This window comes from Aethalodelphis obliquidens, unplaced genomic scaffold (assembly GCF_003676395.1).
Source record: "Aethalodelphis obliquidens isolate GAN/ISIS:26980383/991018 unplaced genomic scaffold, ASM367639v1 scaffold12, whole genome shotgun sequence".
NCBI lineage: Eukaryota > Metazoa > Chordata > Mammalia > Artiodactyla > Delphinidae > Aethalodelphis > Aethalodelphis obliquidens.
The window spans coordinates 25,765,445-25,792,306 of NW_020837956.1; the positions used below are offsets into that span (position 1 = coordinate 25,765,445).

At 47.0% G+C, this 26,862-nt stretch overlaps 1 protein-coding gene across 1 annotated transcript in view; it reads right to left on the bottom strand.

Moving 5' to 3' along the window:
• KLHL29 (kelch like family member 29) overlaps positions 1–26,862 on the bottom strand; it is a 310,446-nt gene that overhangs the window by 224,549 nt on the left and 59,035 nt on the right. The window contains exon 2 of the mRNA XM_027113738.1: positions 875–982. The gene's annotated coding sequence lies outside the window, so the exon portion shown is untranslated. The remainder of the gene's footprint in view (positions 1–874; positions 983–26,862) is intronic.

Here is a 26,862-nt window from a genome sequence, read left to right on the forward strand (position 1 = left end):
TTCCTGATCTAGCTTGGAGATTCCTGAATCAAAATCTGAAGGCTGACCTCTATAAATTTAATCCAAGGAAATAATCAAATGACTATGCAAAGACATATATGCAAAAATGTTTGTTGTAGTATTGTTCGTAAGAGTGAAATATTAAAAATACACTAGATCCCCATTATTAAGGCACTGGTTAAGTAAACTGTGTGGCTTATTATAACCATACAATATGAAGCCTTTAAAAATGCTATAGAATTGTATTTACTGACATAAAAAGGTACCTGCAACATATTGTGAAGTCAAAATAATGGATTACCAACTAGTACCTACAGTGTGACCTCATCTGTGTTGCGCATGTGTGCGTGTACACTTTATGCATATGCTTAGGAAAATAGCCTGGAAAAGGACACTAAAATGCTTATTTCTCGGGATTATAATTATAAGTAATTTATATAATTTTAGGTGCTATCTTTTAAAATATTTTTACACTGAACAAATAATATATTATTATTTGTTTCAATATTAATAACATCAATACTATTTTCATGGTATTTAATAATACTATTTTAATAACAAGAAAAGTTAAATTACAAAAGAAGAATTGCAGTTTTTAAGAAGCTAAGTAGTCACCTAGCTGCTGGCCACCCCCAGATCCAACCTCCTGGAGGACCAGAGCCCCAGGTGAGTGAATAAGAGTGACAGCCTTGCTCGCGTGTTGATTCCAGAATCGTGGGGCCCAGGTGGCTTAGCTTGGCTCTGGTTACCAGTTAATCCCATGTCTACGGTAAAAATCTCACTGACCAAAAGGGTGAGAGGACCAGCTACATTTACCTTACTTCCCCGAGGAAATCGGTGGTAGAGAAGATGATTTCCAGGTGAGCTGACCTACCTTGCACCGTCCGTCTCTGGCAAGCTCAGGATTCGTCCCCAGGATGCAAAATCCTCGATGGCCACCAACACTTAGCACAGCGTGAACATCACCAGGAGGCCAGGCCGTCTAAAAAGAGACAGAAGAGTGGGGATGGGGTGGGGAAAAGGTATCACCTTTTGCAAAAAGATCTCTTTGGAATTCCAGCATCTTAGATGGTCCCCAACTTAAGTGGAAGCTTGTCCCTATCTTGGATTTCCCGGTGTGGATGATCTCACACAGGTCATGCCCAAACTCTGCCCCAGCACACCAAGATAAGGGGATCCGAGTGGGCAGCAGAGAACCCCAAGGGGCAGACACTAGATCTCACCCTTCCATCCCCCAAACACAGAAAGCCCTAATCCCCATGGTAGACCCATTAACACGCAATAAGAGAGAGAATAATGGCATTCCCTTCCATCTAATCCAAACCAAGAAATTCCTGAGATGGGGAAAAATAAGAAATGTAAGTCTTCTTTAAGGCTGAAAAGAGCACAGGACACAAACTCTAGAACTACAAAAGCACATCATTACTTTTAGACAATGGACAAAGAGACCTTGAGGAGGCAAAGGATGGGTTCCTTGGAGAGAAGGGTTTTAAAAAAATACATGGATTTACTACCTCGTAGAGAGAGGCTATCGAATATGGGGAGGCAGGGTTATCCCTAGTTCCCTAGTTCCAATATAATATATGTGAAAGCCATCTTCACGACAGGAAATGGCATCCTCCACTGCAAAAAACGCATGACTGTCGTTACCTGGGAATCGATACCTTTTTCTAAACTGAATGTATCATTACCCACTGATTTTCCCTTTTCCTCTTAGCACTCCAGAGTCCCGGATAGCAGGGAGAAAGCTTTAATGTGATATGAAGGATGTGGACAGGTAAATAAGTTATTGTAAACTAATTCCACCTTATGACGAGCTTCTCTCCGACGATGCAACGGGTCTTTCTCGGAGCCTCTCAACTCAAGCTTTTTCAGATGCTGCTGACAGACACACACGGGCCATATCAAAGAGCCATTTTAAAGCTGAAGGCGGCAAAAATACTATTTTTCCCAAGGATAGCGTGTTCCCTTTACGATTAAGAAATAACCTCAGTGGGGAAGCAAAGTAAGCCAAGGTCACCATTTAATTTTGATACAGAACCAAAGTCGTGAGTACATTTCCTCTACCGAGCTTATGTGAAGCAGACAGTTAAATCGATCTCTTTGGCCACAAAATACTGACAGTACTGGTGATAATAAACGATCGATGTATTTCTGGGAAAGAGCCTTGGCAGTGACGTGTCAGTGAAGAGAGAGGTCCAGGGGACAGTCGTCAGTCCGTTTTTAGATTCTTGAGGATGTCATTCATTTAATGACCCATTCATGCATTCAATACATATTAAGGGCATCCCCCTTAGGTGTCAGGCAGTGTCTAGGCTCTGGGAATACAAGTGAACAAAACAGGAAGAAAAATTCCTGCCCTCGTGGAGCTCATCTTCTAGTGGATGGAAACACAGAACAAACAATAACCTTAAGAAATAAGTACAAATTGTACAATATATTAGAAGGTCGTCAGAACTATTTATCAGCGAAGACGTAGAGCAGAAGATGACTGTGGGAGATTGTGGTGCAGTTTAGAGAGGGTGGTCGGGGTAATAAGCCTCACAAGAGGATGGCATTCGAGCACGCTGGAAGATGATACGGGCCTGGGCTGTGCAGGTGTCCGGGGAGAGCATTCAGGGCAGAGGGAAGAGCCCGTGCAAATGCCCCGGGAGGAGCGTGACTGTTGTGTTCCTGGATCCGCAGTTGTGGCTGGACATGGGAGACTATAGGACATGAAGCTGGAGAGGTGAGAATTCAGTTAGCGTAGGGCCTTGCAGGCCACTGTAAAGGCTACTAACTAATTGAGAGCCCAAGACCCTGGCCAGCAAGCCTTAGAAAGAGCTCTCCCTCTCTTGAGACAAACCTCTTGGTTGCCAACGTCAGGTTAATCCACCTCCCTTTTCTGCAACCCAGATGGCTCGACTCTCTGGGTTGTGCCAGACAAATACAGCACAGTCCAGACAGGAGGGGGGTGGGTAGTGCAGGGGGGTGAGCCACCAGTGCTGTCTAAACTGTTCTGATGACAATGGCCTCGTCCTTCCTCCTTTGTGGTCTCCACAGGCCACTTCTAGAGGAGATAACCGAAACAAAGTTCCGAACAAAAATAGACCACATGCAAAGCTGAGTTCTCCGGGACTGTTCCCTAATGTGCTTATGAAAAGATCCTAACGGGAGCTGACGTGTGAGACATCACAGGCTGTGCTGGGTATCTTCTGTTCGCTCCTCCAGGTCGGCTTTCCATCCGGTTCTGTGTCCTGGGAGGCTCACCCGGTTGGCAGAGAGGGTGTCACTCCAGCTCTGAGACCCTGCAACTTCCAGTTACGTTCAGCCAATGCAGACACCAGCAGGAGACCAGGGATTGGGGTGGGGCTGGGTGTTTATTCCCAATTTCCTGCCTCCTTGCTTGTCTTCATGGGATGGCTGTGACTCTCTACTGAAGGTCGCGGCTCTGGTTGGTGATGGGTTCCATACAGTTCTCTCTCCGCCACCTTTGTGAATAGTCCTTTCGTTTAACTCTCTTCAAATTACACATTTGAATGTGTCTGTTTCCTGTCAAGACCCTAATGAATACATTCTCAGAGATGGTTAGAAGCAGGACTTTGGAATCAGACATCCGAATTAGAATTCTAACATGGCCCTTAGTTTTGTGACACCGGCTAAATTATTTAATTTCTATGAACTCTTGTTTCCCGTTATTAATGCATCAGAGAAACTGGTACATAATTATCATCCTCAGCAAAAGCATCAGCATCGGCATCTCACTACTGCCATCATCCACTCGTAGTCCCAGGGCAAGTCACACCTCCTTCACGACCTCTCTGCCCACCTCAACCAGATGCTCCTCCCTCGAGGGGTTTCTAGCTGTTCTCAGCTACTATTTGCTATTAGTTTATGCCTCAGTAATTTCATCTCTTTCCTCCTCTTGCTCTGTTTTCTCCCACCCAAACTCTACTCCTTGTATGCAAATCCTGAGCATCCTGAGAACAGACATTATCTTAATATTTGAATCTCTGGCCCATAACACCCATCACATGGGGGTGTACACAGACCCTTCATTCAGTACCTTTTCTTCTTGGGAGGCCTGTATAAGCTACATCCATCAACCGAAACACATTCTACTCTAATGAGATGCATGGTATTTAAAGTGATTTTAAAATAAATGACTAGAAACTGATTTCTAGTAATAATTTCATTCCCATGATAACACTGTAAAACCTTAAGGTTCCAAAGATCATGGCCTGGGAAAATGAATCTCAGGAAAGAACCCTGGAAATCACAGGGAGGTAGGTGTGGTTTTCCAACCCCAGGGGAGATGAAGGTACTACCTCTGGAGCTGACCTTTGACATCTCTGGTCAAACTGACCCTTTCTCTTCCACGAAACTCATCATCAAAGGGCAGCTTCCAGGCTTAAGGAAAATAAAATTTAAAAAGCCAAAGGCTGAGGGACTTTTTTTACTTTAGTTTAAAAAATACGGTAGGTAATAAGTCAATGCCTGTGAAATTGGTCTTAAGTCCTTCACCTTCTCAAGGCCCTTAAGAGATGCTAATTGAATTGGACAGCATAAAGGCCCATATGAAAGCAGGACTCGTGGATAGGCTGTCTGGGTTACATAACTGCCTAAATGCTGGGAGATCCTCAGAATTAAACGCAAAGAAATCTTTGAGACCCATTCTAACTCTAGATCTACAAATAAAGATGGTGCCTGACATGAACCAAATTGATAGCGAAGAGAATAATAAACAAGGGCCCCAGGATTTTTTTTACTTCCCTATAAAAGGTATCAATTTTTTGGAGAGAAACTGCTGTTAAGAGAGGAAACACCAATTAGGGAGTCTCCCGTTTGATGCAGGATCAGAGAGCAGCCCTGCCTGGGTCTTGACCATGCTACCCAATTATGATTCCAGCGCCCGGGTAGCTCACTACCCCTCAGCCAGCTAGGAAACAAGGATTCTTCCTTCCTTGGAAGGAAGAAAAAAAGCAAAGGAGCTGGAGGCTGTAAACTATAGTGAGAAGACCCGCTCCCACACCCACCCTCCTGCCAGCCCAGGTGCAGGACCCTCTGGCACCCCTGGCACAGGCTTGGATGTCTGCTCTGAACGTATCCTGCAAGGGGAACTCTCATTCACATTCTCTTTCTTTTAAGAAGAGAGAAAACCAGGCCATCCATTAATAACATCAACCATGGGTTCACCAAAGCTTGTAGGCATGTTGCCAACCCCAAAATAAACACTCTCTGAGTGTTTATCCATCAGGTTCTCGACAGTTCATGGACCAAGGGGCCCGGAAAGCACTGCTTTTAAAAGGGGAGAATTAAGATGCAAAGATGGAGCACAAGCCGGTTCCGAGAGCCCCCCCGGCACGACGCTCAGGCTTCTTCTTTCCATTAAGGAGCCAGAACTGGCCACTGATGAGATCCATTACATATTCTCCACGATAGGGATGCGCCACCCGGCAAGCTTTTCCACGGGCACGTGTTCTTCAAAGAAAGATAGGATCTTCAGAGGCCATGGCTGCGATCGAGGGAACAATAATAATATTTTCATAACGTCTGATGTTGACAAAGCCGAGCCGTTCACAGTTTCTCATTCACCTTTTCTAACAAGCTTGTGAATACTTTACAATTAGTATTCCCATTTTATAGACGAGGAAACTGAGGCTCATGGACAGTAAGATTTACCTAAAGTCACACAGCAAGTGAAAGTGGGAGGGAGCTGGAAGGGGAGCTCTGGATTTGTGCCTGCATCCCACGTCTCTGTTCTGGATTTCGGCCCCCTCGTTCCCGGGATCCCAATCAAGTGAGGAGTTTAGCACTGTTCTGTGTTTTCTCTGCAGTCACCACCCTGGGCTGAATCAAAGCACAGGTGTCGGTGGACGTCCGCATTCCAGTCAGGTCCTGGTGAGCCCAAACTAACCCTACAACCCGATTGGCTGTCCTCCCCACCACCACTGCCCACTTCTCGGCAGCTCGCAGATGCCCCGGAGGTGGTCAGGCTCCCAAGTGACCCCCTGACCCTGAGCAGAGCCTCTCACAGCAGAGAAGCCCAGACGGGCCCAGCCCCTACCGCAGACCTCTGTCGGCAGTACCGCAGCTCACCCAGGTTCTTCGTTACTGTTAACTCGATGTTTCCCAACACTGTTTTCATCATCGCCCCCCCACCCCAAGAGAAAAATGACGTGAAATTCTTTCCCGTGAGAGAAATTCAATTCTAAGGAGTAGGATTCTGATGGGTAGGGTGGAGCTTTGGTGGGTCAAAACCACGGCACTGAGGTTTTCTTGCAGCTTCCCTGCTCCACCAATCCATGTCACCCCCGCCTGCCTGAGACTGCGTGCGTTCGGGACTGACCTTCCTCCACAGCTGCTACTGCCGGACCCTCATCGCGGGGCCCTGCACTGCCGCCTCCCACGGCACTGCTCAGAACAGTTCTCTCCAATCTCTGCTATGGCTGCCTGGGGCGAGGCCTCCCCAACTCTCACCTGGCTCACAGCCCGGCTACTGCTAAGGGGTGGTGCTCAACCCCAGAATGGGTCAAGTCACTCCCTGGCCAGAGTCCCTCCATGTCAGGGGCCGCAAGAACCCAGGCCAGTCTGGACTCTTCCCGGTGTCCTGCCACATCCAGCCTCCTGCCCGGACAGCCCCAGCTCTCCTCCACTTCTGTGATCAGACACACACCTGCTCCTGCTTCCCGGACCTCCTCCCCCTGCCTTCACCCCTTCTCCTCCTGAAAACTCCTCTCCAGAAGTTTTTCTGCACTCTCTGGAGTACAGACACTCCTGGGCGAATCCCTGGAGAATATCAAGAACACAGTGTCACCAAAGGAGCCTTCGCAATGGCCTACTTCCTGGTTCCGCTCGGCTGGCTTGGGCGAGGAGAATGGGGAGATAAGGACGACGGGGTGCCCGTGGCCTGACTGGATCTTAAGTTTTGTCACGACAGGGCTCTGCCAGAAACCTAGGCTGAAATGTTTCAGAAAAAAAAGGTTGCAAATCAGCTCCCCCGACACAAACTCTTTTCTTGTTGCAAGGCAGACCCACTTCAGTTAACTAAGAATCCACCAACTCAGCCCCACCACTCAGAGCCCCCCACAAATTTATAGAGGCTTTCCTGTCACTGGATCCAGGACTGGGAAGACCTTGCATTTCCTGAGGGCTGCAGGCTGGAGAGAAGGGCAGAGGCTCCAGCAAATCTGTTACACCCACGCGCCCATGGCGGCAGGAAGATGTGGGCAGGGCATGCAGCACCTGGCACGTAGTAGATGCTCAGTAAGGCTCTGCTGAAGGAAGGAAACTGCCTCCAAGACTCAACTCACTTTCTACAATTTTGCTTCGAACATTTGGACATTCACACCACAGCCGCATGATTGGAATACAAACCAGTTAAAAAAAAAAAAGAATCAGACATTGCTTCCAGATTTCACTCTTATAAACAAGCCTGCATCCTCCCTTTAAATTGTAATAATTCCTTCCCAGATGTTGCTTCTCCTTCAGACCCGTATATTTAAGCTTTTAATGATGATGCTTCACATTTGCCTGGTACCATGGGCTCTTTGGAGTGTTTCTGCATCTTCTTTCCCTCATTAGACGGCCACGTGGACCCCAGGAGAGGCAGGACAGGGGCCGGCATCCCTAATTCACCGACAGGAAGGCCAGCTGCTGATGTGCGGAGCTGGATTGCGGTGGGTATGGGTGTCGCTCTCCTTCCTGGTGCTGAGAGCCACAGTACCTTCCTCTTCAGTGCTGTCCAGGTGGCCATGTGGGTGGGGCATCTGTGGAGTCTCCACCCACAAGACCATGCTGCCCACTTAAAACTCTGACTCAGATGTGAACAAGTCTCTTCCCTTGGTTCTCCCTGCACTCCTGGGGCCAGGCTGTAACATTTGGATAGGACTTATCTAGAGTCTTGGGGAGTAAAACAGAACAATACGCCAGGAGGGGTGAGAGCAGTGGAAAGAGGAAGTAGAATGTGGCCTGATAAGCTGGCGCCCCCGCTGGTCTCCAGGAGGTTCCATCCTGGCTCCATGGGGCAGCCCCCATCTTAGCATTGAGCACACTGGAATTCCCAGCCAGGCAAGAGCCCACCTCAAGTCTGGACCCACACGTAGAGCCCAGAGAGACTAGGACTTCCCTCTTCCCTCCCACTTTCCCTGTTCCAATTTCTTCTCAGAGGCTGTCCCTTTCCTGGTGACAGACCCTGGGGCTGTTTGCCTCGATTCTTTTTATTTATTTATTTATTATTTTTTCTTAATTTTAATTTTTATTTTTGCGGTACACGGGCCTCTCACTGTTGTGGCCTCTCCTGTTGCAGAGCACAGGCTCCGGACGTGCAGGCCCAGTGGCCATGGCTCACGGGCCCAGCTGCTCCGCGGCATGTGGGATCTTCCCGGACCGGGGCACGAACCCGTGTCCCCTGCATCGGCAGGTGGACTCTCAACCACTGCGCCACCAGGGAAGCCCTGCCTCGATTCTTAAGGGGAGCCTTTGACCTGTGTCCCAGGCACTCACTTAGCTACCACATCGGTCCTCTATGGGGCCCACAGCTGTACACGTGAGGGTGGGGGGCAGCCGTGGGGACAGGAGACACAACTACCAAACAAGTTCATGGATCCAGCGTCTGCTCACTGTCAGGGTCTGGACCGAGCCAGGTCCGGCTGATACCTCAGCTGCCAAGGCTCAAGGTTGCTCAGCATCTCATGCCCCTTTGGTCCTTGGCCTCTTGACAGCTTTAGAGAGAAGTGATGGGGAAAAATGCGGCTTCACAGAGTAAAACAAGGTGGGCTTTTAGACTCGGTGGGTTTGTGGTCTCCCCAGGGAGTTGCAGAGAGGTTTGGGAACCCCTTCTCCCAAGTCTGAACCTTGCAGCCTCGTTCCATGGCACAATCAGAGCTTCACCTTGGATTTTCATCTTAGTCCCTGACACACCTGGGTGGTCAAGAGCATGGAAGATGGATAATCTTAGAGACCTGGGTCTAAATCTCTAAGTTTAATGGCAGACCCTCCATGCCACTCCCACCCCTGCCTCAGTCTCCTCCTCTGTACAATGGGGATGCTATTTCTGAACATCCATGTTTGTTCTGAGAGTTAAATGTTTGGTTGTAAGAAAGGCACTTGGCATGGCCCATGGCACATATGAACTGGTGGCTGTAACGTTATTATTATAGCCTGCCAACTGAAGCACAGAATAGGTATCCCTGCAGTACCTACAGCGCCACGGGGAAGGTGGGGGCCTTCTTTCCCACCACCTCTCCACAGAAGTGAGCACGCAGAGGACAAATGAATGGGGAGGGATCTTCCTTGGGGGCTAGTTGACCCATGGGCTGACCGTGCGTGTAGTTGTCCTGGGTCTATCTGACACTGGTCAGTTACCACTTCCTGCCCTCTGCAGCTAATCTCCCTGAATTTCCCTCAAGAGGACACTTTCAGCCTTTAACTTTCAGCCTTTTAGCCCCTCCTCTCCTCCTCCCCAGCAACTGCTAAACTCCAGGCCTGAGGGCAGATGCTTTCATGGCTTCTACCCCTCTCCTCCGAATCCAAGCCATAGGGCCAGCCGCTGAAAACCCCTTCCCAGCCCCAAGTGGGTCTGAGAGGCATTACTTCCTCACTCAGTAGAAAACTATTTTATTTGAATAGATCTGAGGCTGTTTCTCAGAGAGAAAAAAAAAATGTGAAAGAAAAGTCTTTGGAGATTACAGTACTTTTTACCCAGATATGATGAGTTATCCATTTAAAAATAAACCATAGACAGGCAAGTTTCTCCATACCCAGGCAGAAAGTAGTCATTACCAGGAATTTCTGTAAGTTCTCTGCTTTTCTTGGCCAATATAGAAACAGCCTAGGAACTGAAAATAGAATGAGAAGCTAATTCTGTTTTCCTGGTCTCTACCAAAGTATGCAGGCAAGTGGCTTGATCACATCAGAGCTTCACGTTCCATCTGAAAAAACATGCAACCACGGCTCACCAACCTCACGGCAATTCTGCAAACTAACCCAGCACCCAAGGAGTCCGGTCAGAGCCCACAGCAGTCAATACGAATGCACCAAAGCACTGGGCCACAGCCTGGCATGGCTTGATGTCCAGATACGGGCAAGAAACCAAAGGCAAGACCAGTGAGTGACAAGCTCAAGGTCACATAGCTGATTAGCAGGAGAGCTGGGACCACAAAGCCGGCTTCCAAACTCTCTGGCCGCTGCCCTTTCCCACCCACTCATCTCTCTACAGTTTAACTGTAACTGAAGATTCCAGGGAAGTCCCCTAGAAAGGTTAAGCAACTTACCCCAACCCAGTTTTCCTTCCTGCAGAAAGTCCCCCTCTCTTCGCTCTCCTTTCCAGTGAGCAGTAAATTAAATATTCCCTGCTGCATTACTTTTCAAGCTCGATTTTTCTAAATCCAAAGACATCTATAAATAATACATACTCATTTATATGTACATTTAAAAGATTAAAAAAAAGCCATAACAAAGATACCTGTAGATTCTCCTGAATACTAATGGGCTACTTAGAACACAGTGGAAGCAAATGGCTAATGAACACAGGTACCCTCATACGTGAACTTCCCTCCGCTCCACCTCGGGCCCATACCCAGCGGGGGAGCCTCTGTTCTGAACCCACTCATTCACTGCTTCTCTCCCACGGTCACATTTAGCCATCTGCTGCTTCTTTTATATGTGGGACTGTGGTTTTTTTTTTTTCCTCTTCAGTTTTATATGAAACATTTAGCAATGAAGTAGCAAATAAAAATACTACATATCATCTAGAATTCATATAAAATTGTGCTTGGCTTTAACGCTTCTAAAGGTTGACAAAAAGAAACACATAGATGTTTCTTAACGGCTTGTTTATATTTTATTACACATGATACACATCTCACTCCATTGAGAAAATTTAGAACTTGATGTGGTTCTCTCTGTCACAAGCAGGCATGGCAAAGATTACCACATCCAGAGAACATTTTTCCCTTGGAACACAAGGTACTCGCCTTGCAATTACCCCAGCAGACAGAAATGGCGCAAATAATCCAATAGCACCCGCATCAATCTTTGGAAGGAGGGGTTTTTCCCCCACAGTGTTGTCTGGCTACCCCATCCTCCACCCTGCTGGGCATCTCTGCTCTTCACTCCAAACCGAGGATGTGGCTGGAGCACCATCATCTCTCAGACAGACGTGCAGGTCAGCTAGGAGCTGGCAAAGTTGGTGTCGACTCCATCACACACCCACGTGCAGAAACAGGGGAGGTCCCAAGGCTGTAGACAGCGAGGGCTGAGTTAACTATGCTGGTGGAGCTGAAGGTGGTCAGAGGAAGCAGAGCTCCTGGGTGCAGGAAGCTCCATGCCAGGCCCTAATTTAGGTCCTGGAGGATGAGCACATCTGAAAGATCAGCCTGAAGACATTCAGAAGGACAGGCGTCTTAGTGTGAGTTCCCTTCCAAAGTGGCCCCTGAAACACTGATTTTGACGTAAGTGGGTTTTTTTTTCTTTTTTTCTTTTTTTAAGAGTAGACCCAAGGAAGCACATGAGGAAGCAGAGATGTGAGAAAGGAGACAAGGAAAATTCAGTCGAGAAAGCATTAACCAGTGGGTTCCCGCTTGGGCAACTGGGGGCTTATTCCTACTGGGGAAGCTCTGAGAGGCTGGGTAGAGCATATCTTAAAGTCGTCCCACCAAGAGATGAGGAAGGAAGCTGGGGTATTTATTCATGACCTCCCACCTCTCACCGGCTGCCAAGTGCTTTGGGGTATCAATCCCCCCAGCACTTCCAGCCTGCCCCATGAATGGGCTGGGCACTCCCACACAGAGAAAGGCAGGAAGCAAGAACCGTCAGCAGGCGATCCCCAGGCTGGGGAATGGGTGTGGCGTCAACAACCTCTGATAGCGCAGGTAAGCTGGAGCACCCATCAGCTGCTGCGTACTACCGGGGACTGCAGCCTCAGCACCTGTTCAGGCGCCTTGGTCTCTGGGACCCTCCCCTTCTGAGTGAGAGGGAGACACACACTGCTTGCCACAGCAGAGGACCTTGAGGGTGCTCATCCCCTCAGCCCATGCTGTGTCAAATGTGTTCATAATGGGATCATCTGCTGTCAGCCATGCAGCAACCACGTATGAAAAAGAACATTGGGGAGCAAATTAAGTGATCTGTCTGCAAGCAGCCTGTTTAGATGAGGAAGGGTTGCCATTGACAAATCTATTAAGATTATACATAAATTTCTAAGAGCACATAGATTCATGCCCTGAGGACATCAATTATGGGCATTTAAAATACAACCCGGATTAAATCATCTTGTCTCACTTGAATGGGGTAAAAATAATCAAGAGAAGAGGGAGAAATAAATTATACCCATCACTTTCCTGACCCAAAAAAAAGTTCAGAGCTTTCATCTGTCAGGACAATGATGCCTTAAAACTCTTAAGACTTCTGTGCGCTGCCAGGTTAAAGGACAGAGGGATCCAAAGAGGCCTCTGGGTGCTCTCCAGGTCGGAAGGGAGAGCTGGGGCGCCAGGTGTACCTCTGTTGGGAAGCAGAACCCACCCAGACAAGGATTGAGGCAAGTGGTTTATCTGGAAAGTGATGCCAGGAAGCTCAGGCAGGTGAGTGGGGAGGCGAGACCGGTGAGTGAAGGAAGCCGACAGAGATTGCCCTGAATATGCAGGTCTCCACTGTGGGCACCTGGGCCAATGTCCCTGGGGACCTCTGGGGGACAGAGAGGGACATGTCTCAGTGTTGTCCCACCTGAGACGTGAGGAAGCTGGAGTATCTGCCGCCAATTCCCATTTCTCATCAGCTGAGAGCTCCTGTCAGTGAATTAACTCGTAGGCACTTCAGGTCTGTGCCTAGAGGCCAGCAAAGGGGTTACCGGGTTGGGGAGGACTCTGGGAAAATGAGCCTCCAACATGTGCAAACGTACTGTGCTGGAAACTCATAACCTCTGATTACTTGGATGGAATTCAATTTTCCACTTTCAAAACTCTAACAAAAACAGACCCACCCCCACCCCCATGTAATCACCGAATAATATTATAATCATTCTGCATGGAAATTGCATTCTTTCCCTGACGTAAGCACAGGCTTTGAACCTCTCAGGGCTTCACCCACTACATTATTTTTCAGAGTATGAAGTAGCAGGTTCCAATTATCTGAAAAAAATGTGGAACAGTCACAGCACAATACATAGCATGGTCCAGATAGAATACACATTCTCCAGGACAGGCACCTTGATTAGTGCCTGTGACTGTTAAACACATTTCAGGGAATATGGTGATAATGGACATTAATAGCAGCAATAGTGCTGAAGTGCTAGAATACAATGATTTCTGATTACATTACTATTTCCTTTTGTGGAGCACAGCGCATATTTTCAAACGACTCTATGCTCATTAAACTACACAAAAGCCCAGTGACAGGTCGGCAGAAAGGTGGCCAGGAGGGGCTTGCAGTTACGTACTGGTGTTTGGGAAGTGGGGAAAGATGGTGGCCAGAGTTCTTGGTGGGGCAGCAGACCCAGCACCATTTTCTGTGATCTGGATCCATCCGCCATGTCTGCCTACGTTGACAGACACCAACTACCGAACAGCCAGCAAAGAGATGCTCCTATGTGCAATGTCATAAGCTGACGGGTGTTAAAGGAGAATTTGATAAATTATAATTTTTTGTCTAGGCCCAAATATATGACCATCTTTCCCCTGCATCTCCTGTTATCCCTCAGAAAAAAGGGTGTTCCATAATGGAAAAGAATATAAAAAAGAATGTATATATATGTACAGTCACTTTGCTGTACAGCAGAAATTAACACAACATTGTAAATCAACTACACTACAATAAAAAGGGCGTTGCCTTAAATTCAATGTATCCAATATCCAATCTGACGGATTCTACATCAATAAAATGTCTCGTCTTGTAGTGCACTCTCCCACCTGATGTAGTTAACACAGATGCGGTAATTACTCTTGGGATTATGACTTCATTATTTCAGTGTTTGGATGTCATGGTAAACAAGACTTTTAAAAGTCACTTTAAAAAGAAACCCCACAATGGTTAATTGCTGCAAGAGATCATGAATGGCCACCTACAAAGCAAGTGAAAAAACAAAACATAACTGCCTCAATTTATGGGAACTGGGACCTGTGGCTTGGGATACAATTTTAAAGGAAGACATAATCCATGGATTCAAAAAGTGCTGTCGCTGCCGTCTCTTGAAAACGTGGATGGAAGTGAGGCTCACAGCTCTGGAAAACTGTCAGAGGACTCAGAAAGCTGCTCTAGGGATAAAAACATACACTGGGAACAAAACACACTCTGGAGTTGAAACTGCACCTGACAGGTTTGGATAGAGACTCATGAAATATAAGTGGGAGAAAGCACTATTTAAAAATTGACGGTTTAGATATTTTGTAATTTTAAAGATGTGTAACTAAAGTAATTAATTACATATTTTAAGTAACAGTTTGTTGTTTAATTTATACTGTATTCCAAAAATATTCATATATTCACATATTGGCTAAAAAAGTTCTCAGAGCCCTTTTATTTGGGAACGTGGGCAACTGCCTTATATTTGGGTGTAAAGTTAGTTTTCTTAGCACTGTAGGTGTACAGCTGCCGTCCTGGCAAAGGCTAAATTTAGTCTACAAATCAAACCCACTTAGGGACATGAGAAGGTCTTTAGTGCAACAGTCCTTTCATTGGGCAGATGGGAAAACTGAAGCCCGGAGAATTTTCTGACCTATCACAGAATCCTTAAAGGAAGAAGTAAAATGAGAAGAAAACCTGAAAATAAGAACATGACTTTTAAAAAATTGCACTGTAGTTGATTTACAATATTGTGTTAGTTTCAGGTGTACAGCAAACTGATTCAGTTTTATATATATATATATTTCAGATTTTTAATTATAGGTTATTACAAGATATTGAATATACTTCCCTGTGCTCTATAGTAAATCTTTGTTGCTTATCTGTTTTATATATAATAGTGTATATCTGTTAATTCCATACTCCTAATTTATCCCTCTTCCCCCTCCCCTTTGGTACAGTAACAGTTTGTTTTCTATGTCTATCAGTCTGTTTCTGTTTTGTAAATAGCATTTTTTTTTTTGCGGTATGCAGGCCTCTCACTGTTGTGGCCTCTCCCGTTGCGGAGCACAGGCTCTGGACGCGCAGGCTCAGCGGCCATGGCTCACGGGCCCAGCCGCTCCGCGGCATGTGGGATCTTCCCAGACCGGGGCACGAACCCGCGTCCCCTGCATCGGCAGGCGGACTCTCAACCACTGCACCACCAGGGAAGCCCCAAAATAGCATTTTTTTATTTGTAGTACTTTTTAGATTCCACATATAAGTGACACTACATAACATTTGTCTTTCTCTGTCTGACTTACTTTACTCAGTATGATACTCTTAGGTATGAAAATCTCTAGGTCCATCCATGTTGCTGCAAATGGCAATATTTCATTCTTTTTAATGGCTGAGTAGTATTCCATTATATATATATATATATATATATATATATATATATATATATATGCCACATCTTCTTTATCCATTCATCTGTCAATGGACACTTAGGTTGCTTCCATGTCTTGGTTATTGTAAATAGTGCTGCTATGAACATTGGGGTGCATGTATCTTTTCGAATTAGAGTTTTTGTCTTTTCCAGATACGTGTCCAGGAGTGGGATTGCTGTATCATATGGTAGCTCTATTTTTAGTTTCTAAGGAACCTCCATACTGTTTCCCATAGTGACTGCACAAATTTACATTCCCACCATCAGTGCAAGAGGAGAACACGGCTTCTTGCACGGACACCCTATGTGACAGCAGCTGGGCCTAGGCTCTGCATCTATCAGGTGGGGATACTTTGGGGCTGTGAACTCACTGGTCATAAGCCAACCTCAAAGAATCCCCTGGTAGCGGGTTATTTGCTGCACTGACACCTGCCTTCTCTTCTGGATCCCAGACCAGTTTGCATTTCCTCTGCCTTGTCAGAATGTTGCCACTGCTTTAAAAAAATGAAGTCACATTTATTTAAAAGCATATGTAAATATGAAAACGCATCTCCAGTCTTCTTTCTAAATGGGAGGAGCCCTGCTAAAAAGTGTCAGGCGGGAGTCCTCTGGTCCCACCTCTGTCCACACCCTTGACCTCCCTGAGCAGCAAAATCCTCTCCTCCCCTCTACCTGGGGTGCAGTCCCTTCCACCTGCAAGCCCAGCCTCCAGCTCCTTCTGTCTGTCAGTCATGGGCCAGGGGCTGTCACACTCAACCATCCCTCCTAGTTGAAGGAGGAGCCACTGTAATTAAAACCCAGGAAAGCAGGATCTGTGCTGGCTAATGATGTAGCTTTGGGCCCTGAGACCTACTTTAAATTTTATTAGTCATGCAAATCCACCTACCCCCCACACCCAGCAAAAATAGAGGCAAAAAGGTGCATTTGACAGTGAGGTGGGGTGTCCTGATAGGGGAGTTCCATGAGGTTACTGGGGTCCACTTAATGGTCTCAAGCAGCAAAGAGTGGATTTGATTTCCCAGAAGCATGTGTTTCTCTTTCCATGGGGGCATTTCAGCTACAAAGTCTCTGAAAAATTAAGAGCTACATGACCACTCCTAATCAGGAAGAATTAAACTGGCTACCTTAAGGCCACACTTTTCAAAGCTGCAGGCATGGAATTTTTGGAGCAGCTGCAGGGAGAGCTGGAATATATGAATTATGAATTGACACCCTGTGGACTCTGCAGTCTGGTTCCAGAGCCCAGACCCAACTTGGGAGACCGGAAGAACCACAGGCTATCTCACGCTTGTACATGAGCCCAGTGTCAGTCAAGGGCTGGCTCCCCCATTCACAAGCTTCTTGACCCCTCTGCCTCAGTCTCCTAAGCTGTATAATGGGAAGAAGAGCACTTCCACATAGGGCTGCCAGGAGATTAAATGAGGTAATTCAAGAAAGTACTCGGAAACCTACTGATACAGAGTAGGTTCTTAATAAATGTTAACGGTTATTGTTTGCTCTTGTCTGCCACCAGAATGATCTTCCTAAGACACAGATCTGGTTTCCTCTCACTGGAAACCCTTTAGTGGCTTCCCACCAAATAGACAAAATCCAAAATACTTGGTATCAGTGGCCTCAGCCCTACTCTAGCGACTTCAGCCTTACTGGCCATGGGGCCCCCACCCTGCACTACTGGAAGCTTCTGAGCGGGCATCTTGCCCCCTCATTTCTGTCCCTCATCTCCTGCCTGGCCAGCTCCACAGTGGTGCCTAAGTGGTCAACCTCAGAACTCCTGCAGTTACCATTTACTGAGGCACTTTTCACTCTATTCACGTTTTGGACCAATACTCTTTGTTGGGGGGCTGCCCTGTGCTCTGCAGGGCGTTTAGCAGCATCCCTGGCCTCCACCCACTAGATGCCAGTAGCATCCCTAGTTTCCCCCTCACACCCCCTGTCCCCAAGTTATGACAACAAAATATATCTCCAGACATTGCCTGGTGTCCCCCAGGAAAGGGAAGGGGATAAAATTACCCCTGGTTGATAAGCACTGCACTAAACTATAAGTCCCTTGAACACATAGGCTATAACTTATTCATTTCTCTATCAGTGGGACCTAGTCCAGTACTTGACAAACAGTAAGTGCTCAATAAATGCCCGTTGAAAAGGAAAGAAGGAAGTAAAATGAATTCAGTGCTCGTAACATAGTAAATATCTCTGCCAAGGATGAGATAAACATGTTGGATCAAATAATGAATAAATGAATGAGATAGATACAAGTTTGGTAAGTGACTATATACAGAGAAGGCATGTTGAACAAATAAGTCATTCTCATCATTTAACATCTTATAGAAAAATTTCAGTTACCCCCACTCCCATCCCCTTCCGGCTTCCCCTCTACCTGTCCTACTCAGCTCCTCTGCATCCCAGCAAAACTTCTTCAATGGTTGCCTGGGTCTCCTGTCTACTAACTCACCTCCCATTCCTTCCTCAGCTCACTCCTCAGCCCGTCACTCCACCTCAAGTTCTCTTGCTAAGGTCACCAACGATATACTTGTGGGTAAATCCAATGGAAGGTTTCCATTCTTCATCCTGTTTGCCATCCCACACTGATGACTGTTCCTTGAAAGCAGGGATGATAATCATGATATAAACAACTGGCATGGCATGGGCACCAACCAATCACAGGGGATGCACTGATCAGTCAGAATGGTCACTGGGCATCATCAGTCAGTCCCATTGTGCTGTGTGTACAAGCTGAACATGAGCCTTGCTTAAACACTTCCTTCCCAATCTCGTACTTTTTTTTTTTTTTTTTTTTTTTGCGGTACGCGGGCCTCTCACTGTTGTGGCCTCTCCCGTTGAGGAGCACAGGCTCTGGACGCGCAGGCTCAGAGGCCATGGCTCACAGGCCCAGCCGCTCCGCGGCATGTGGGATCCTCCTGGACCGGGACACGAACCCGTGTCCCCTGCAGCGGCAGGCGGACTCTCAACCACTGCGCCCCCAGGGAAGCCCGCAATCTCATACTTTTTTCCCTACTCCCTTGGTTGCTATTTCAGTCTATTTTGCAGGAACACCCCTCTCTCTCTGGCTATTAAATATCAGAGTTCCTTGAGGATTTTCTCTAATCTCTCTTCCCTTTGCCCTACTCTCTTCTCTTGCCCCAGCTTGTCTAATCCATGCTCAGGGCGTCGATTACCCTCCATATGGTGATGATTCCATAAAACATATGATTTCCAGCCCCTACCTTTCTTCTGAGCTCCAGATCTGTACATCTCACCTGCTTATCCGACATCTGTAATTTGATGTCTCAATGGCAACTCAACCTGCCAGGCCCCTTCCTCTGACCCAAACAAAACAAAGCATGAGGGACTTTCCCAGTGCTCTGGTCTCAGTAGACAGACAGCACCGCTAACCATCCGACTGTACAAACCTCACACCTAGGAGCCTCTCCCTCCATCCCCACACCACCAACACCCCTTCTGAAATCTTTATCTTCGTCTACTTCTCTTTACCCCCATTGCCACTTCTCTCTCTCACAACGGTCCTTTCACTCGGTTCCCCTGAAGCTTCACTTGCTTTTCTCCGATCTGTTCTCATGTTGCAGCCAAAGAGGTTTTTCTCAAAATGCAAATCTGATCCTGTTACTCCCCTGCTTTAAGCCGCCCCCCAAGGCTGTGCATGGACTGATTACTACTTCCCATCCTGCCTCATCTTACTCCTCCTCTCTGTCCTCTTCTACACTCCTCCACACTGGCCTTTTTTCAGTTTCCAGAATGTTCCATACTCCTGTCACAGGGCCCTTCCATGCACTGTTTCCTCTCTCTCTTCACCTGGTTAATGCTGATTCAGAGCCCAACTCAGGCATCAACTCTTGAGGGAAGCCTGACTTGACCTGAGACTATATCACACCCCCATTTCTAGAGCTATGAGAGCTTCTCTCTCCTTCAAGCACCCGTGTTCTAATTATAATTTATGTTTGCGATTATATGATTAATTCCTGTCTTCCTTGCCTAGAGTGTAAGCTCCATAGAGACAGAGACCATGTCTACTTTTGTTTAACTCTGTGTTTCCAGTCCGGGGGCGAGGGGCAGCTATCTGTGGCCTCTGGGCCAATCTAGCCCAATGCCTGTCAATAAAGTTGTACTGGAACAAAGCTACACCCATGGGCTTATGTATTGCTTAGAGTTGCTTTGGCCTTACAAGAGTTGGGTAGCTGCAACAGAGACAACATGGCCCTCAAAGCCTAAAATATTTACTCTACAGAAAAAGTCTGCCATCCCCTGCTCTAGGCTGGAGCACTAGGGCCTAGCAGAAAGCAGACATTCGATACAAATTCACCAGATGAAGAGTAAACAGGCAAGGAATAAATAAGTTTCTAACAGATGTCTTGTTATCTGCTGAGTGACTGAAGTAAGCCCTCTCTAGGGCAATGCTGGCCACTGCAGGCCTGCATTAGAATAATGAGGGCAATTATTAATGAGCTGACCCCCCTCTTTTCCCCAGGGGTGGGGATCCTTGAATTTTCTTTAGATTCCCAGCCGACTGGTCACCACAGGGAAGGAGGGGGCCGTTCATCTGACTATGGGGCCCTTGTTTCCGGTGCTTCAGAGACAGGGGAACTCTTACTGGCTACCCCATGCCCGCTGGATCCTGTCAAAATCCTGTGACAGCCCTAAAGGAAGAACAGGCAATTTCCGAGCCACCCTACTTCAGGGACACTTGGGGGACTCCATGGGTCCAAAGAAGTCCCAACCACACAGCGGGGGTCCTGGGAGGGGAAGGAGCCCAGAACACAGCAAAATCCCTAAAGGGACAGACCCAAGGACAGAACTAGTAACCCCTGGCTGTCCCTCCCTCCTGTTTGCCAAACCTGCGGAAGCCTGCAGCTCAATGCAACCACCACCCAGAGTAAAAGACCGCCTTCACTACCTCAGCCCCCAAAGACCTCGCCATTCCTTGTTCAGAGCTCATTCTGAGTTCAGCCTTTTGGCAAACATCCTCCTATAATGGTCGCTGCATCCCTTTCTCTCTACCCTGCACTATGGCAGAGCAGGGCCTGCTTTACCCTCCTCCTGCCTCTGTCACCACCCCTGCCAGCTCCAACCCCTGGATCAGGAAGCGCAAAACACACAGGTGGGTCTCAGCAAACACCTGGGAAAGGCCAACAGGCCTCGGAACACGCTGGATCCCAGCTGCACTGCCCCCCACCCCTGAGATGCTGATGGCCACCACTCAGCTCCCTTCCGCCCAGGCCCGCTTCTTCCGTGGCGAGTGTGACCTGCAGTGACCTTGCCTCCCGCCTCCCTGAGTCCAGTGCTGGCTAAGCTGGGCCCTGTTAGCACATTTCAAACCAGCCTGGGTACATCCAGCGGCCAGCCCTGGAGGTTCCTGGACTACCATGCAGGCTTCCTCTGGAGCTGCCATCCTGGTGGGGGAAGACTCCAGAATTTTAATACTCATAAATAAGTTGTAGAAAATCCCCAAAGCAGTGATAAAGCTGCATCCAGGCTGAAGTGTTAAACGTGGCAGGAACAGAAAACGCAATGTGAACATTACATCCGAGCACAAGTAGCCAGAAGCCCGCAGGGCTGGCGTGGGAGAATGTTTCCGGCTCTTCCCTCGCGGGTGCTAGACGCAGGCACCACGTGGCTTCACTAGAGAAAGAGTTTCAGATTTAGCGCTCAGACGTTTTGTTAGGATCCGTGGAAAAGAGAAGGAACACTCCTGCACAAAGCCCCAGTCACTGCTGCAAGGATTCTAGAACGCCCTCCTGCCTGCATCTTCCCACTGCATCTTCCCGGGTCCCCGGCACAGCCCTAGGAGCACTGGGCCACCAGGGGGACCCTGCTGGGGGTCCCGCCTCAGCCCCTGCCCCACTGCGTCAGGAGCCTGGGGTCTCCTCTGCCTTGGCTTCTCCACTTACAGAAATGGAGGGGATGCTGGCTCTTGTCATCACACTGGAATCTGCTCAGAAGCGGAATCCTTTGAAATAGGCTTGGTGGCTGTCTCTGTCAGCTATGGCTGCCATGACAAAATACCACAGATGGGGTGGCTTAAACAGCAGAAATTAGTTTTCTCACAGTTCTGGAGGCTGGAAGTCCAAGGTCAAGGTGCAGCAGCTCTGGGTTTTCCTGAGGCCTATCGTCCTGGCTTGCAGATGGCAGCCTTCTCGCTGTGTCCTCACACAGTCTTTCCTGTGTGTGTGCACACATCCCTGGTGTGTCTCTATGAGTCTAAAGTTCCTCTTTTTCTAAGGACACCAGTCAGATTGGATTAGGGTCCATCCATATGACTCCCTTAACTTTTTTTTTTTTTTTGTGGTACGCGGTCCTCTCACTGTTGTGGCCTCTCCCGTTGCGGAGCACAGGCTCCGGACGCGCAGGCACAGCGGCCATGGCTCACGGGCCCAGCTGCTCCGCGGTATGTGGGATCCTCCCGGACCGGGGCACGAACCCGTGTCCCCTGCATCGGCAGGCGGACTCTCAACCACTGCATCACCAGGGAAGCCCTGACTCCCTTAACTTTAATTGCATCTTTAAAGGTCCTATCTTCAAATACAGTCACATTCGGAGGTCCTGGGGGTTCGGGCTTTGACATATCAATTTTGGGGAGACATAATTCATTGTATAACAGGGGCTAACAAATGAGCCGAAGAGCATGCTTGACCATGTCATGGTAGAATTAAGGGAAGCAGGAGACCATCCCTCCACGGACGCTTCACCCAATGACGCACCCAATGGCAAACTTGTCTGCCCTCAGAGGAAGTTCTTGAGCAGAAAGATGAATACAATTCATAACCAAAACTATCTTACATTCACTGGATTTCTATTTATTTATTTGGTTTTAACAAAAACGTTCCCTGAAAACAGATGGGCAAATCAGTGATGATGGCAATGAGGGTAGTAACAGTAGACCAATCAACAACTAATCAAACTAAACTAAGCTACAAACACTTTTAAGTTAAAATAGGTTAAGTTGACAAGCCTTGTTTTCGACCTGAACTGTATGTAACTCTGAATTACACGGCACTTATAAAATATATATTTAGTTAACTCCTTTACACACTGTTGTAAATCGGTCATGAAAGGCCAGACTTCGTAGAAGTGGTCTAACTTTAGGGGTGAAACAAAACGTTGTTGCTGATTATTTAAGGGACTAAAGGCAACAACTTTACCAAAAGCAACAGACACGAGAAGCGTCTGTACTGGAGGCATGAAAGGGAGGTCTTAATAAATTCACAGTAAGTTTATCTCCAGAGACTACAAACTGATTGCACATGGGGTGTGGACTTGAGAAAAAATATAAATGGGCCCCCACCTTCTGCTTCTATAAGTTGTCAAACTCAGCATAAAACCCTTAGTTCTTTATAAGTGCCGGGCTCTGTGGAATGTGATACCGAGAGAAAGGCTGTTTCTTCCACCCCCTACACCTGGCACTTGGCATAGAGTCTGGTGGGAGGCAGGCACCAAGAAACAGTGGTCGTATGGAATTGACAAAGCACACTCGTTGTGGAAGAGATCTGGGCAAGAGGGAGGATTGTAGAAAAATGCAAGAATAGAGGGACAGCAAAAATCAGAGACACTATGAGCTGAGCATCCTGACAATCATAAGAGACTGTGCAAATGAAATAAGTAAATGATTATTCAGTTGTCTGATATGATTCGCAAAGGGAACAGAAAAAGCGGAATAAATAACTGCTTTAAAATGTATAATCTGCATCTTCTCAAAAATAAGCCCAGGATTTTGTAAAGAATGTTTACCAAAGTTATACAAAACATCAAGACTGTACATTTTACAGACCAATTGAAAATCTGGGGGTTTAAATAAAATCCATCCCACTAAGCACAAAAATAAAGTTATTTTTAAAACAGTTACTATAGGAAATAAAGAATAAACATACTAGGTTACTCTTTTACAAAGCTCACTGTACACTATAATCCAGTGAGTCTCCACCACTGTGTGAATGGGAGGGGAGGGGAGGGGAGGAGGCAGAGTCTGGTACATGAGACCGCAGTCAGAGCATAAAGGGCCTGGCCGTAAGGTTAAGGGTTTTGTACTTTCTCCTCCGGCAAGGGGGAGCCAACAGAGGTTTTAGAAGAACTGGCTCCATCAAATTTGTATTTTCAAAAGATGACTCACCGGTTAAAAGCCCCTAATGAAAAGAGTAGCCATCAGCTGAAACAAATACAAAACAATTAGGCACTGAACAGGCCCTTCAAAGCAGACGTGTTCTCCTAATTTGCCATCTCCATTGGCCAGTACATGGCAAGTGGGCCTTTGGTCCCATGTTTAGGGCTCACTGCCCTGGTTTCAAGTGCTGTAAAATCCCCGTGACATACATCTTCTCCCCAAATGCCGTTCTAAGACATCTTCCTTCTTAAAGAGTAAATGCAGGTCAAGTGAAGAGTACAGGAGCTTGCCCTGTAAGAGTTTGCCCATTGTAAGAGCGAGACTGAATTTTCTTCGTCAAAAAAAAAAAAAAAAAAAAAAACCAAAACCCAAATACCAAGTCCCTCTTATTTTATGATCTTCTTTTTCTAAACATTCATATAAGCTGACCTTTTCAAGGCATCGCCTGGAACTGAAAACATGCTGGTAATAAATCATGTTTCTCTGGCTTAAACGAAGCAGTGTCTTTGCCATGAGTCAGGAGTGGTTTCCATTCCTCGAGATGCTCAGAGAACTGGGCTGCCAGGACGTGGCAGGGGCTCTGGTTCTAGGGAAAATGCCCCCACCACTCTCAGTGAGGATGTGTGTGTGTGTGTGTGTGTGTGTGTGTGTACACCTTTGGCAGCCTGGTGAAAGCCTGTGGATCCCTTTTCAGAATAACGCTTTTGAATACATAAAGCACATAGGATGATAAAAGAAACCAGTTACGTTTAAGTATAGTTATCAAAATATTAAAAAACAAAATGTTCATGTAGTAAATGCCCTTCTTTATTAAAGCATTAAATAATGAAGTCTAGCATCATCTTTAAAACTACCGTAATTTCAAAGTAGTGACGAATGTAAATGATATTTTGAGGACTGTGCAATAAGGAGGAATATATTAGTATCTGTGATTCTTACGGGTGACAAATCCACATACTACTGTGGTTTGTCACCTACATTTGTGAATCGAGGGAGTGCCAGCTTTCACTGGGAAAATAAAGCCACATATTCCCTCTATTTACACTCACAGACGTCCTGCCCTAGACCAAGTGTGGAAAACAACTGGCCCACAAACGTGCCCTGCAATGCTCTAAGGTGGGGACGCTACTTCCCAGCCCGATTTAATCTAGAGCATCTCTTTTTTTTTTTTTTTTTTTTTTTGCGGTACACGGGCCTCTCACTGCTGTGGCCTCTCCCGTTGAGGAGCACAGGCTCCGGATGCGCAGGCTCAGCGGCTATGGATCACGGGCCCAGCCGCTCCACGGCATGTGGGATCTTCCCGGACTGGGGCACGAACCCGTATCTCCTGCATTGGCAGGCAGACTCTCAACCACTGCACCACCAGGGAAGCCCTAGAGCATCTCTTTTTTTTTTTTTTTTTTAAAACGTGGTGGGGTAGTAGTTTATTAATTAATTAATTTATTTTTGCTGTGTTGGGTCTTCGTTTCTGTGCGAGGGCTTTCTCTAGTTGTGGCAAGCGGGGGCCACTCTTCATCGCGGTGCGCGGGCCTCTCACTATTGCGGCCTCTCTTGTTGCGGAGCACAGGCTCCAGACGCGCAGGCTCAGTAGTTGTGGCTCACGGGCCTAGTTGCTCTGCGGCATGTGGAATCCTCCCAGACCAGGGCTCGAACCCGTGTCCCCTGCATTAGCAGGCAGATTCTCTACCACTGCGTCACCAGGGAAGCCCTAGAGCATCTCTTGACCTCTGTGCGGATGCTAATGCTTGAACTCCGTGGGACTGCTGTGCAGATTTAATAAGTTCCTTCCCTTATTTTTGAATGTTAAGAAAGAAGCAACCAATGTGAGAGATTAGGAGTGAGTGCACCCAAGGCCTGGACCTATACCCCCTGGAGACTTGGGCCCCTGTGACATGCTCCTGACCTCAAAAGGATGCTTATGAGACCCCGGTGGGAAAATGGGGCCACATGCTTTGCCCACCATGAAGGATGGTTCAAAACAGAAAGAAGAAAGACTGAACTTTGAAAATGATGTTGTTATTCTGTGTTTTCAGATGTGGCCAGTATGGCAGGAGTCCTGGTTCTACTGCTACTAGCTGTGGGACATTTGAGGTTGTGTTTCTTTTCTGTGCCCCCATTTCCTTATTGGCAAACGAGCATCTCTTCTTCACAGAGTTTTGTTAAGGTGAGATGAAATAATGCTACGATGTTTAGAGCAGGGCCTGGCACACAGTAGGCACTCAGTAAATGCTAGCCACTATATTATTTATTACAGCCCCATCTCAGGCCATGACGATGCCTTGGTTACGACACCAAATGCTTTCTCCTTCATCTTCTGAGTGAATGAAATAAAGCAAAGGCCTAGAATAGAGGGTGGGTTCTTTTCCCAGAGTTCCCACATGGCAGGGAGGAAACTTTTATTTTCAATAGTATTTCTGAAAAGTCTCAATATGGGAGATGCTGTATAAGCAAACAAAATCCTCAAGCTTCAGAGAAATCCTGCCTCTCAGCCCTACGCTGGCCACTGCCGCATTTTCCTGTCATCTTATACAGCACAGGTGGTTCTGGGGGCAAAAGACACTGCTGGATAGACATGAGGACTAAGCCATGGGGGTGGGCAAGTGTTTGCAAGACAATTTCCAGAGACACCGGATAGTCACGTCAATAAGAGAACGTTGTGCGCATAGATAAGAAACATTTAAAAAGTTTTACTTTTACTTATTTTATGAAACACAGACTCCTATAAAAGGAGACAACACAGTTCTTGTTCTTTAGAAGTTTACAGGCTCTCAGGGGAGACATGGAAAAGACATAAAAACTCACAAAGAAACCACAGTCCCAGTGTAAATGGGGTGGTGACACAGAAATGCTGCTTTAGCATTCTGGGGTGGGGGAATCTGTCTTCTCAGAGCCTCCTCAACAGAGTTCACTTGGTCTCATAAAATTCTACCCACCTGGAGATGGAAAGATGAATACTCCAGAAGGAAGTCAGTAAGTATCTCAGGCTTGAGGAATAGATTTCCCTTTATTTTATCCTGTGATCTTTCTAAGGGTGTTTGTGTCATTTTATGGTTAATAATATTAACATTAATGTATTACTGCACATCAGCAAGTAGGAGCAAAGGCAGAGCGGTCCCTTTCAACCAGGGCTGTGATTATGCTTACCCTCTTCCAACTGCAGAGTAGAAATACTGAGGATACAAAGGGGAGACCTTCCAGGTGACATTCCCAGAACTATTCTGAACCTCAGAGCCTGAAGAGGGGCCATGAGACTGCCTTGGGAAGAGGTGGTGGTGTGCAGGAGGCGCAA